This window comes from Malaclemys terrapin, chromosome 1, assembly GCF_027887155.1.
Source record: "Malaclemys terrapin pileata isolate rMalTer1 chromosome 1, rMalTer1.hap1, whole genome shotgun sequence".
Lineage (NCBI taxonomy): Eukaryota > Metazoa > Chordata > Testudines > Emydidae > Malaclemys > Malaclemys terrapin.
In genome coordinates, this window is record NC_071505.1 from 257199880 (window position 1) to 257212906 (window position 13027).

At 41.6% G+C, this 13027-nt stretch overlaps 1 pseudogene; it reads left to right on the top strand.

Annotated features, from left to right (window-relative positions):
• The first annotated feature begins 10040 nt into the window (after window positions 1-10040).
• The window catches only part of LOC128838791 (SCAN domain-containing protein 3-like), a 94899-nt pseudogene continuing 91912 nt past the window's right edge, over window positions 10041-13027 (top strand).

The window sequence follows — 13027 nt, forward strand, 5'->3', positions numbered from 1 at the left end:
GCAGTGAAAATTATCTTTTGTGTTATCAACTTGCATGGCTTATATGACAAGTCACATTTTAAAAACTATTTGAATGTCTTCATCTTCTTATTGTGAAGCAATGTATTACAGAAATGAGACCTGCTGCTAGTGCTCACCAGTTCAGCTCGAGGAATTTTTTTTCAGAACCACTGTACACTCAATAAACTACTCTTATCACAGGGTCTATTTGAGAAAAATAGATACAATTTTATTGTCTCCTCTGGGACGAACTTCCAGCCTCATTTCCCTGGACCAGGGCAGCCAATCCTGCTGGCTTCTGGGGGATGGAGCCACAGGAGCAGGGAGTATGTGCCTGTGGGCCTGGCTGGGGCCAGCCCCAGCCCAGAGAGACTGACAGCATCAGTGTCTCCCTGGAGCTCATAGACACCTCAGCAGGGGAGGTGCCTCCCCAGCTGGATTCTTGCAGGTAGCCACTGTGTTGAACAGTGCAGTGACCACCCTCAGACAGCATGAGAAGCAGCTGGTCCAGTCCCTTCTGTTCCCTGACCAGTTCCAGCTGCCAGGGACAGGGGCCAAATGTGCCAGGGTGCAGGTGCAGTGGGAGAAAGGAGCCCCTTCCCCCTCCCCAAGCAAGCTATGCACAAATGTGTGTGTGGGGGGGGGGGCGGGGGGTACTTGACCCTGCATGCCCCCCCCCCCCCACATCACCTATTGTTAGGGGAAGTGGATAAGAAACTTTCAGCCCACTGACTCAAAAGACAGTGCCAACTTCCAGACAGGTATAGGAGATTTTACAAACATTGGCAACCTGAATAGCTCTATCTAAAGCCTCAGCAGAGTAAAAAAGACAAGCAAGCTGTTCCTTTGCTAATTCTATAGTTCAGTACCAAGGCGGAGAATATAAAAGGAAGGAGTGAGGCCTTAGTTAGATATTCACCATTTCAATCTGATAGCCCCCTCCAGATTAAAGCTGAATAATGGGTTTGCTGCACAATCAGACCATGAAAATTAATACTCTCTTAGCAATAAATATTCACAAATATGTTACATTGAAGCACAGATCAGCATTCAGAATCCCAGCTGTTGATACCAGGAAAGTGATTCTTAATGCATATCCTATTACTATTACTCCCACTCCCACTTCCCAGTCCTTTGCTTCTGGGAGTTAATGTTCTATACTATGATAAATAAGACAATATTTCAGTTAATGTAATATAAAACTAGATCTCTTAATGAAATCTTGAACCATCATTGATTTCAGTTCAGGATTGCAGACCATTTTATCCCTGCTCAAGACATGTAGGTTATATATGTTCATGGGTTTTGCTCAAAGTCTGAAATATGATGAATGCATTTTAACATCCCGTGGATTACATTCCATAGCCAACCGCACAAAACTAAAAATGCAGCCTCCCCTTTCCCAGCCACAGGGAGGTCTTTGCTTTGCTCTACTGATTAGAGTAGGTTAAGAATTACCATCAGAGTTTCCAGAAGCGGCCCTATACTCCTGTTAGTGGGCATGTCAGGAGACAGTGAAGTCACACACTTCTACCACTCAGAGAACTGCTGGTGTGAGCTCATCAACCTTCATGAATGAAGAGTCAGATTCACAGAAGGGACCTTGGTGACCTTGCCTGACTTCCTGCATACTATAGACTATGAATTAATTCCTACGACAAGTCCAATAGATGTTATTGAACTAGAACATATCTTTTAGAAAAAAACATCCAATTGTGATTTAAAAATGTATTGTGACAAGGAATCTACCACAACCCTTAGTTAATTGTTCCAATAGTTAATTTTCCTCATTGTTAAAAATGTGCACTTTATTTCAAGTCTGAATTTGTCTAGTTTCAGCTTCCAACTGCTGGATCTTCCTATACCTTTGTATGTTAGGCTGAAGAAACCTCTATACCAAATTTCTGTTCCTCATGTAGGTACTGTGATAGACCCAGACCAATTGGGAACAGCAGAGTAGCAGAAGGGAGATATACTGGCTACTGGATAAGTAGTTTTCTGTTCCCTGAGTGACCAGAGCAGGGGCCGCTCCAGGCTAATAGACCACCTGACTCCAATTAACCTGCTAAGAGTCAGGTGAGGCAGTTAAGCACCTGACTCTAATTAAGGCCCCTCTGATGCTATAAAAGGGCTCACTCCAGTCAAGCCAGGGAGAGCAAGAGGTTGTATTGGTATTATCATCAGACATCAGGAGGAAGGTCTGGCGGTGAGGACAAAGAAGGTGTTGGGAGGAGGCCATGGGGAAGTAGCCCAGGAAGTTTTAGGTGTTGTGCAACTGTACCAGGAGGCACTCTAAACAGCTGCAGTCCACAGGGCCCTGGGCTGGAGCCTGGAGTAGAGGGTGGGCCCGGGTTCCCCCCATACCTCCCAACTTCTGATCAAACACAGGAGGAATTGACCTGGACTATAGCTTCTACCAGAGGGGAAGGTCTCTGGACTGTTTCCTGACCCACAGGGTGAATCTGTGAAGCGAGCAAATAAGTGCAGGACCCACCAAGGTAGAGGAGGAACTTTGTCACAGTACTTATAGACTGTGATCAAATTACCCCTTAACCTTCTCTTTGATAAACTAAATAGATAGACTCAAGGAATTCTAACACTATAAGACAAGTTTTCCAATCCTTTAATTGTTCTCATGGCTCTTCTCTGAACCCTTCCAACTTTTTCAACATGGTTCTTGAAGTGTGTTCACCAGAAATTTACACAGTATTCCAACAGCGATACCAAATACAGAGGAAATATAACCTTCCTACTCTTACATCCAAGCACCTCATTAGCCCTTTTGGCCAGAGCACCACAATGGCCGAATGTTCAGATGATTATCTCCAAAGACCCCCAAGTCATTTTCAGAGTTACTGCTTCCAAGGACAGAGTCACACATCTTGTAAGTACATTCTTTGTTCCTAGACTCAACCTTGCATTTAGTGGTTTTGAAATGCATATTGTTTGCTTGTACCCAATTTATGCAGTAATTCAGATTATTTTGTATCAGTGACCTGTCCTCTATGTTATCTACCAATCCCTCAATCTTTGTGTCATCTGCAAACTATATCAATAATTATTTATATTTTCTTCTTGGTAACTCATGGATAAAAATATTAAATAGCATAGGGCTAAGAACCTAACTCTGTGAGACCTCACTGGAAACACATCCACTCAAGGATGATTCCATGTTTACATTTACATGTTGAAACCTATCATTTAGCCATCTTTTAATTTATTTAATGTGTGCCATGTAGGACATGTAGGCATATAGTAATGTAGAAATTAAGTATAAACTTTAATTTGTCATTTTAAAAATAAGTGTATGTTAATGGGACTTATCAAATAGCTTTTGGAGCAGCATGGCTTTGAGCTTTGATAAAGCAAAATAACCTTTTACACAATTCTGAAGTTTTCCAGACAGGATAACAGTTCTGTAATTTCTTACTCTGGTCACGTGATTTCTCAGACCTTGAAAAAGTGTAAGCATGACATGTGTGAATGAGTAAGGAAAAACTTTTCTAAGTCAAAGGATTATATGTCATAAGTTATGGCCATGAAAGTGACCAGGCCCCTAATGGTCAAAAAGCCATTCATGGGCCCTGGCTATTGACCCAGATAAGTGGGGTTAAAACAGCTTTGATGGAGTCATCTTCTCTTCTTATTCCCTTATTACTGTTTGCTTTGGGAAGGAGACCCGCAAGAGTTGATCAGAGGTCAGACTTGGCTTCACTTTATCAGGAATTAACAATGCAGTTCGGGTACAAATCCTGTGATCCACATTTGCTCAGAAGATCTCCAGGTTGGTTCTGGGGGATGTCACCAGCTCGAATTTCAACCTCAAAAGACCAGGTAAACGAAGAAGTGTGTTTCTCTGAAGGTCACCAATACAACAACCAGAAAGCTGACAACTTCTATTTCCTTCCCAACAAAAGGTGCTTCTATACTGCATGTTTTTATTTATTTATTTATTGGGGGGAGGGGGCGGGGGGGCGGTGTGTAGCACACATGCATGGATATAAATAGCAGTGTAGATGTCAGGCACATTTTAGGTGAGTAAAGACACCCTTGAAGGATGTTGGTATGTACTCAAGTATCCTACATGGTTCTTTACTTCCCCAAACACCCTACTGCTGTAGCCTTTCCCTTCTTCAGGAAAAGAGTCCAGTAGTGGGGAAAAAGATCTGGTGGGGGTAGGCAGCTCCCTTCGGTTGGTGCCTTTTCCTCTCACAGGAAATGACATCAGCACCTCCTGGCTGGAGCCCTTCCCTGCTATAGGGAAAAGTTTCAGCAACAGAAAAAAGCTCTGTCAGATCCCCTTTGCTGAAGGCTTTCTCCAAATCAGAGAGAGCCTTGGCAGCAGGAAAAACTCGGGAAGGGAGGAGGCAGTGTAGAAAGGTTCAGCTTTTCCTCAAGCGCGCCCCTCAACAGAGTCTTTCTTTGTTGAGGTGAACGTTTCCAGCAGTGGAAAGTGGTGGAAACCTTTACCTGATGTCTCCCCTCTGCCAGAGCCTTTCACTGACACATGTAGCTACACACCAGAGTGTGGATGTGATGTGCTTTTAGAAGATTAGGGTTGGAGGAGACCTCAAGAGGTCATCTTTTCACTGGGGCATGTAGCTACATGTACACTACAGACCGCTATTAATGATGTGTAGTGTACACATAGCCAAAGACACTGCAGACCAGCAAGTTGACTGGAGGAGACACCCACTAATGTAACAGTACCTGAGACAGAAAATATCACCAGATTCCCCAAATGTAGTTCCTGACTGACCCTGAAACTCCACAGACACATTTTTCTTTTCCTGAGTAACATTTTTGTTGTTGTTTCCTTAAGGAGAATACTTGAATAGCTATGTAGGGAATGCCTGACAAGAAAGATTTGCCTTAGACATTTAGAGTGTTTGTCCAATAATACAATGTACATATAATCCCATAGTACAAAGTTACACAGGGCAGAATTTAACCTAGGTTCAAAGTATATCTTTCCACGGATCACCAGAGGTCACCCTGGGTATATAAGTATTCCAGTCTTAACCCATTCTTTCCACAATGGAAAGAATAAGCTGCTAAGTAAACTGCATATGCATAGGAAGAGTAAATAAACCATTCAGTCATTGGTACTATATTGGTTTTGTGATTTGATTATTGATTATGCTCATGATTTGATCAATTGTTGATCTTAGATTGTTTTCTGGTTTGTTAACCAGTTTTAAATTGCACTATTGTAACTCCTTGATTTGATTAATTTGAGACATATTGTAACATCAGTCTGATTCTCATATTGTTTAGTATGTTAGGGCAATATAACAAATTAGTTACCCTTATAGTTCTTTACACTCTTAACTAAAAGCTATAAAACACACCAAATTAGTTTTCTCTGATCAAATGACAATGAGGTAAAAACAACCTCAATTAAAGTGTCTTCAATTAAATGTTAATAAATCACAATTTGCAATCTCATAAAACAATTGTATCAAGTTAGTTTGACAAGATCTTTTTTTCCATACGTGCATGTTGATTGGCTGTAATTGTATTATCCTTTAAAAAGAACAGGAGTACTTGTGGCACCTTAGAGACTAACAAATTTATTAGAGTATAAGCTTTCGTGGACTACAGCCCACTTCTTCGGATGCAGAAGTGGGCTGTAGTCCACGAAAGCTTATGCTCTAATAAATTTGTTAGTCTCTAAGGTGCCACAAGTACTCCTGTTCTTCTTTTTGCGGATACAGACTAACACGGCTGCTACTCTGAAACTTGTCATTATCCTTTAATACTTTATTGAGTCTCATACTAGCCATTCCATCTTTTCCCAAGATCAGTGTAAGGCTAACAGGACTGTAATGTCTCAGATCATCCCATTTACAGTTTTAATAATATGGGTAAAATAATTAGCTTTATTCCAAACTTCTGGAACTTTCTGAGTTTTGAAGACTTATTAAAAACACAATTAATGTTCAAGAGAGCTCCTCGGTCATTATTTTTAAAACTCTGGGATGCAAGTTACTCAGACATCTAACTTCAGTAGCCATTGTTTATCATCCTCCTTAGTTATCCTTGGAATGGAAATTATTTCAACATCATCTGATATGAATATATCATTGATCTTCTTCCCAAATACAGGTCAAATGTATTTATTGTAGGTGTCTACATTTTCTGAATTATTATGGACAATTATACCCTTTTCATCTAGCAATGGACTAATGCCACTGTTAGAGTTCCTTTTATTATTGATATACTTAACTCTCCTTCTTATTGACCTTAAATCTGCTATCCATAGATTTCTGCTTATGTACTTTTACTTCCCTTATCAAGATTTTAGTCTCTAGATCCAAATTTTCATGCATTGCTGTCAATGAACCCTTTTCCCCCCATTTGCAATCCAGCTATATATAGCTGCTTTCACTTTCACCTCTGTTTTTTTAACCAATGCTTCCTTCTTTCTCAATTATGAGATTGTGAATTTTGGCCATGCAGTAAAATGTTCTTAAACTGCTCCCAATTATCTTTCACATTTTGTTTTCACATTTTATGTTTGTTTTTTCTCATAGCTGATTTGGTTCATAATTGGTTTTTAGCTTTGTAAAGAGGCATTTTAAATCACCAAATTATATATATATATATATATAACAGAATGTGACTCTATTGTATTTGCACATGGCAAATATAATCAAGTCATGATAATTTTCACCTAAGAAACCACTAACATCTCATTCTGTGATAAAATCTTCTTTATGTCAAGACCAGGTCTAATATAGAATTTCCCTGTTTTGAATGCAACACTTCTTGAGATAGGGAATTGTCATCTATACTTGTTAGAAATTCCAAGGATGTTTTAGTCCAGGCAGCATGAGACTTCCAGCATATATCTCTCCAACTGAAATCCCAGTGTCATTTTGGGAATGACATACACTACCCTTGTGGGAAAAGAAGCAACTGTCATTGTCATTAATGCACCATCCTTTGATGAGCACACGAAAAGTTGAGAAGTGCCATATCCTGTGAATATTGCAAAATGCTGAGAAGCTCCACACAGCAGCTATCATTGAGGTTATTCACCAACTAGTACAACTAGTAGGGATTTCCAGTGCATTGCCCTGAAAACGGTACACTGAGTAGATACTGGTATTAACTCTTCTTATCTCTGTACATAAACTAATCATTAGAGTTTTTCTGCTTGTCTGTCTAGATATTTAAAGAGAGATTATAATTGATTCATGCACTGTATTCTGGGTAATATATGATTCCAATTTTACTAAAGTGACTCTTTATTAAAGCAACTTCTTACAGAGCTGTTTTGGTGCAGTTTAGCATTATGCACAAACCATAGGCACAATGACTGACATCTTGGTGCCTCCTCCAAACTATTCCCTCCTGCAACTTGTGTTCCTCCATGCAAGTCCCATGTAGGTTGCTGTAATCACCACAATATGCAAGTATAAACCTGTGAAGTAAAGAGTCATTGGGAATTCAGAATATGTGACAATTTACAAAAAATCTGTTTAATTTATTTTGGTAAATTTGATGGTTGGGAAGAAAAGCTTGAAATATATTCTAAAGGCTCATAAACTAGAAGGCAAGTAAAAAGATCAAAATATGTATTTAAAACAATAAGATGAATGTTAAGACAATGACTTTTGAGTGCTGACTCATGATTTATGGCTGCGGTTCGCCACTCCGGGCCAATGGCAGCTGTGGGAAGCGGCACGGGTGCGGACGCAGAAAGTAAACAAACCGGCTCGGCCTGCCAGGGGGCTTACCCTGGTGGGCCGCAGGCCAAAGGTTGCCGATCCCTGTGTTAGTGTTCGTACTTGTATAGCAGCTTTTATCCCAAGGAAATCAAAACACTTTAAAATGTTTAATTAAGCTTTAAGCTTTAAAGTACTGCATAGTGATAGATATTGTGACAAAGTCAGACCTGACAATTTTGGATGATTTAAGGCCGGTATATCAGCCTTAGAATGGTCAAAGCCCTTTTCCTATTCACTGAAAGAAGTTACCTCAGGTTAATTATGGACATTGGAGTCTGTGACCTTTAAAAACCTCTTTGGGGAACAAGAAAAGGTCGGAGAGAAGAGAAGCAAGTTGGAAAAGGGTTGTGTGCAATGAGAAGAAAAGGGACCTCCTAGGTAAGGTGTGGTTGTTTTTTCCTATAAGGAAAATCTTGTGTTTATTTCGGTTTGCGGGGCGGGGGAGCTTAGTTCCCAGCATTGCTGGGCCAGAGTGGACAAGAGAGGGTGGCTGGCAATTAGTAGATGGCATAAGAAGAGGTGGTAGTCCAGTGGGTGTTAGGATATGTACTTTTTTGCTTTTCATTTAAAGAAGCCCTCAAGTCTTCCCTGCAAAATATTGTAAATAAACCTATGTGAAGTATTAAACCTCCTGAGTGGGACTGATTAACTCAAGGTCTCCTCAACACCAGAGTGAGAAAATCTGAGCCCTGACATGATTAAAGAGGTGTGTTGTTATCACAAAAAAAGATATGGGAAGGTAAAGTGACATTGTCTACATTCATACCGAAAAATAGTGGCAAAGCCACAAATAGAATCCAGGACTCCTGACTCTGGCTTCTGCTCTGTTCATTAGATTACACTCCTATCTTTGTGAGAATCTCTGAAGTATAGTACTATACTTGAGGAAATGACACTATATATATATTGCTTTTAATAGATCTTTTGACTGCCCATAGTCCAATGTCCATAAAGGGTCCTGTGACCAAATGGTTCAAAAGCAAAAGAGTACATTTACCCAGTATTCATTAACTCAGCAGGTGTTTGACATTTTAGGTAATCTCATCAGACCAGATACGTGTGCAAAGAATTTCATTTCTTTATTCATGAGTAGTAAAGAAGCAGAGATGTAGAGAAGTGAATAGAATTTAGTTTCCTAAAGCAAATGTTGTGCTCATGTTATCTCAAAGCACTTGATAAAGAAATAAGTTCAATATTGGCTTTCAAGTGACACTGCAGGTAAACTTGAAGGCATTAAGAACTCTTCAAGATTTCACACATAGCTCTGAATATTTGAACCTGTTTTACTGACAGAGTACTTGCTTCTGAGTACACCTGGATTATCTCCTACTCTTCTCAGGCAAGTCCCATTCATTCTTTTTATTTTCAGCATTTGTTATGTTGATTTAATCCTTTCATCATGTTTGCCATTTTCTTCATTTCTGTCCCTCCTGTGTACCATTTTCCTAAGACTATATAAATCCATAGTATGCCCACATCTTGAATACTGTGTGCAGATGTGGTCACCCCATGTCAAAAAAGATATATTGGAATTTGGAAAAGGATAAAAAAAGGGCAACAAAAATGATTAGTGGTATGGAACGGCTTCCGAATCAGGAGAGAATAATAAGACTGGGACATTTCAGCTTGGAAAAGAGATGGCTAAGGGGAGATATGATTGAGGTTTATAAAATCATGACTGGTGTAGAGAAAGTAGATAAGGAAGTGTAACACAAGAAATAGGGGTCATCAAATGAAATTAATAGGCAGCAGGTTTAAAACAAATAAAAGGAAGTATTTTTTCACACAATGCAGTCAACCTGTGGAACTCCTTGCCAGAGGATGTTGTGAAGGCCAAGACCATATCTGGGTTAAAAAAAGAACTAGATATATTCATAGAGGATAGGTCCATCAATGGCTATTAGCCAGGATGGGCAGGAATGGTGTCCCTAGCCTCTGTTTGCCAGAAGCTGGGAATGAGTGACAGGGGATGGATCACTTGATGATCACCTGTTCTGTTCATTCCCTCTGGGGCACCTGGCACTGACCACTGTTGGAGGACAGGATACTGGGCTAGATGGACCTTTGGTCTGACCCAGTAGGGCCATTCTTATGTTGTTTAGTTCTTATGACTTCCAAAATACCCTCGCCTGTAAGAGTGTCAGAGTGAAGTCCCACTCCTTTGTACATGAGGCTTTGTACTGCAGGCAGGTGACTGCTACATAGAAGTCCTGAACCCAGAAGAAATGGAATTAAACTTTGGCCATTTAGAAGCCCCAGATGGGAGCCACCACCTACTAAAAGCCTCACCCTGTCCGCAGCTTCATGGGATTTGATGCTGTTGCTGCCCTCCAGCAAGAAATCATCAAGTTGGCAAAGGATGTTGGATTCAAGGTGGAGGAGGAGGAGGATGTAGAGGAGTTGTTGGAATCTCACGCTGAGCAACCAACAAATGAGGAACTGATTGGTTGGACCAACAACGGATATCCAAAGAAAGCAAGGACAATGATGACATAGGACAGGAAGCCAGTAGTATTACATAAAATAATCCCTCCCATTTCTTTGGATTGTTGGAAGAGATGACAGAAATCATACAGACCTGTGATCTTTTTTCATAAATGGTTTGCCAAAGTCTTCAGGGCTCTCAATAGTGCAGTTGCTTGCTATAGGGAGATCTATCACTCAAAGATTCATGGAGGAGAGCAGATGTTGATAAAATCCCTTTTTAGGACTGCTGCAACCAAAAAGCCAGCCATGGAAAAGCCAGCCATGGAAAACCCAGCCGCCACCCCTCATAGAATCATAGAAGATTAGGATTGGAAGAGACCTCAGGAGGTCATCTAGTCCAATCCCCTGCTCAAAGCAAGACCAACACCAACTAAATCATCCTAGCGAGTGCTTTGTCACACCGGGCCTTAAAAACCTCTCAGGATAGAGATTCCACCACCTCCCTAGATAAACCATTCCAGTGCTTCACCATCCTCCTAGTGAAATAGTGTTTCCTAATATCCAACCTAGACCTCCCCCCTGCAACTTGAGACCATTGTTTCTTGTTCTGTCATCTGCTACCACTGAGAACAGCTGAGCTCCATCCTCTTTGGAACCCCCCTTCAGGTAGTTGAAGGCTGCTATTAAATCCTCCCTCACTCTTTTCTCTTCTGCAGACTAAACAAGCACAGTTCCCTCAGCCTGTCCTCGCAAGTAATGTGCCCCAGCCCCCTGATCATTTTTGTTGCCCTCCGCTGGACTGTCTCCAATTCGTCCACATCCATTCTGTAGTGGGGGGGCCAAAACTGGATTCAATACAGGTGTGGCCTCACCAGTGCTGAATAGAGGGGAATAATTGCTTCCCTCTATCTGCAGGCAATGCTCCTACTAATACAGCCCACTATGCTGTTAGCTTTCTTGGCAACCCAGGGCACACTGCTGACTCATATCCAGCTTCTCATCCACTATAATCCCCAGGTCCTTTTTTGCAGAACTGCTGCTTAGCAAGTCGTTCCCCAGCCTGTAGCAGTGCATGGGATTCTTCCTTCCTTAGTGCAGGACTCTGCACTTGTACTTGTTGAACCTCATCAGATTAATTTTGGCTGAATCCTCCAATTTGTCTAGGTCACTTTGGACCCTATACCTACCCTCCAGCGTACCTACCTCTCCCCCCAACTTAGTGTCACCCGCGAACTTGCTGAGGGTGCAATCTATCCCATCGTCCAGATCATTAATAAAGATGTTGAACAAAACCGCCCCAGCACCAGCCCCTGGCGCATTCCGCTCGATACCAGCTGCCAGGTAGACATCGAGCCATTGATCACTACCCTTTGAGCCCGACAATCTAACCAGCTTTCTATCCACCTTATAGTCCATTCATCCAATCCATACTTTTTAAACTTTCTGGCAAGAATACTGTGGGAGACTGTCAAGGCTGGATCCCCACTTTGAACTTTAGGGTACAAATGTAGGGGCCTGCATGAAAACTTCTAAGCTTAACTACCAGCTTAGCTCTGGTTCGGCTGCCACCATTTCAATGGATTCCATTCCTGGGAAACCTTGAAAAAACCTTCACCAAATCCCTGTTGAAAACAGATCCAAACTCCTTGGATCTTAAAACAAGGGGAAATTAACCATTCCCCTCCTTCCTCCCACCAACTCCTGGTGAATCAGTTCCAACCCCCCTGGGATCTACAACAGGGAGAAATTAACCATCCCCCCTCCTTCCTCCCACCAACTCCTGGTGAAAACAGATCCAAACTCCTTGGATCTTAAAACAAGGGGAAATTAACCATTCCCCTCCTTCCTCCCACCAACTCCTGGTGAATCAGTTCCAACCCCCCTGGGATCTACAACAGGGAGAAATTAACCATCCCCCCTCCTTCCTCCCACCAACTCCTGGTGAAAACAGATCCAAACTCCTTGGATCTTAAAACAAGGGGAAATTAACCATTCCCCTCCTTCCTCCCACCAACTCCTGGTGAATCAGTTCCAACCCCCCTGGGATCTACAACAGGGAGAAATTAACCATCCCCCCTCCTTCCTCCCACCAACTTCTGGTGAAAACAGATCCAAACCCCTTGGATCTTAAAACAAGGAAAAATCAATCAGGTTCTTAAAAAGAAGGCTTTTAATTAAAGAAAAAAAGTAAAAATCATCTCTGTAAAATCAGTATGGAAATTAACCTTACAGGGTAATCAAACTTAAAGAGCTCAGAGGACTCCCCTCTAGTCTCAGGTTCAAAGTACAGCAAACAAAGATAAACACTCTAGTAAAAGGTACATTTACAAGTTGAGAAAAACAAAGGAAAACTAACACGCCTTGCCTGGCTATTTACTTACAAGTTTGAAATAGGAGAGACTTGTTTAGAAAGATGTGGAGAACCTGGATTGATGTCTGGTCCCTCTCAGTCCCGAGAACGAACACACTCCCAAACAAAGAACACAAACAAAAGCCTTCCCCCCCCCCCCCAAGATTTGAAAGTATCTTGTCCCCTTATTCGTCTTTTAGGTCAGATGCCAGCCAGGTTACCTGAGCTTCTTAACCCTTTACAGGGAAAAGGATTTTGGAGTCTCTGGCCAGGAGGGGTTTTATAGTACTGTACACAGGACAGCTGTTACCCTTCCCTTTATAGTTATGACAGAGACCATATCAAAAGCTTTGCTATAATCAAGATGTACCACATCCACTGCTCTCCCCATATGCACAGAGCCAGTTATCTCATCATAGAAGGTAATCAGGGTAGTCAGGCATGACTTGCCCTTGGTGAATCCATGTGGACTGTTCCAGATCACCTTCCTCTCCTCCAAGTGCTTCAAAATGGT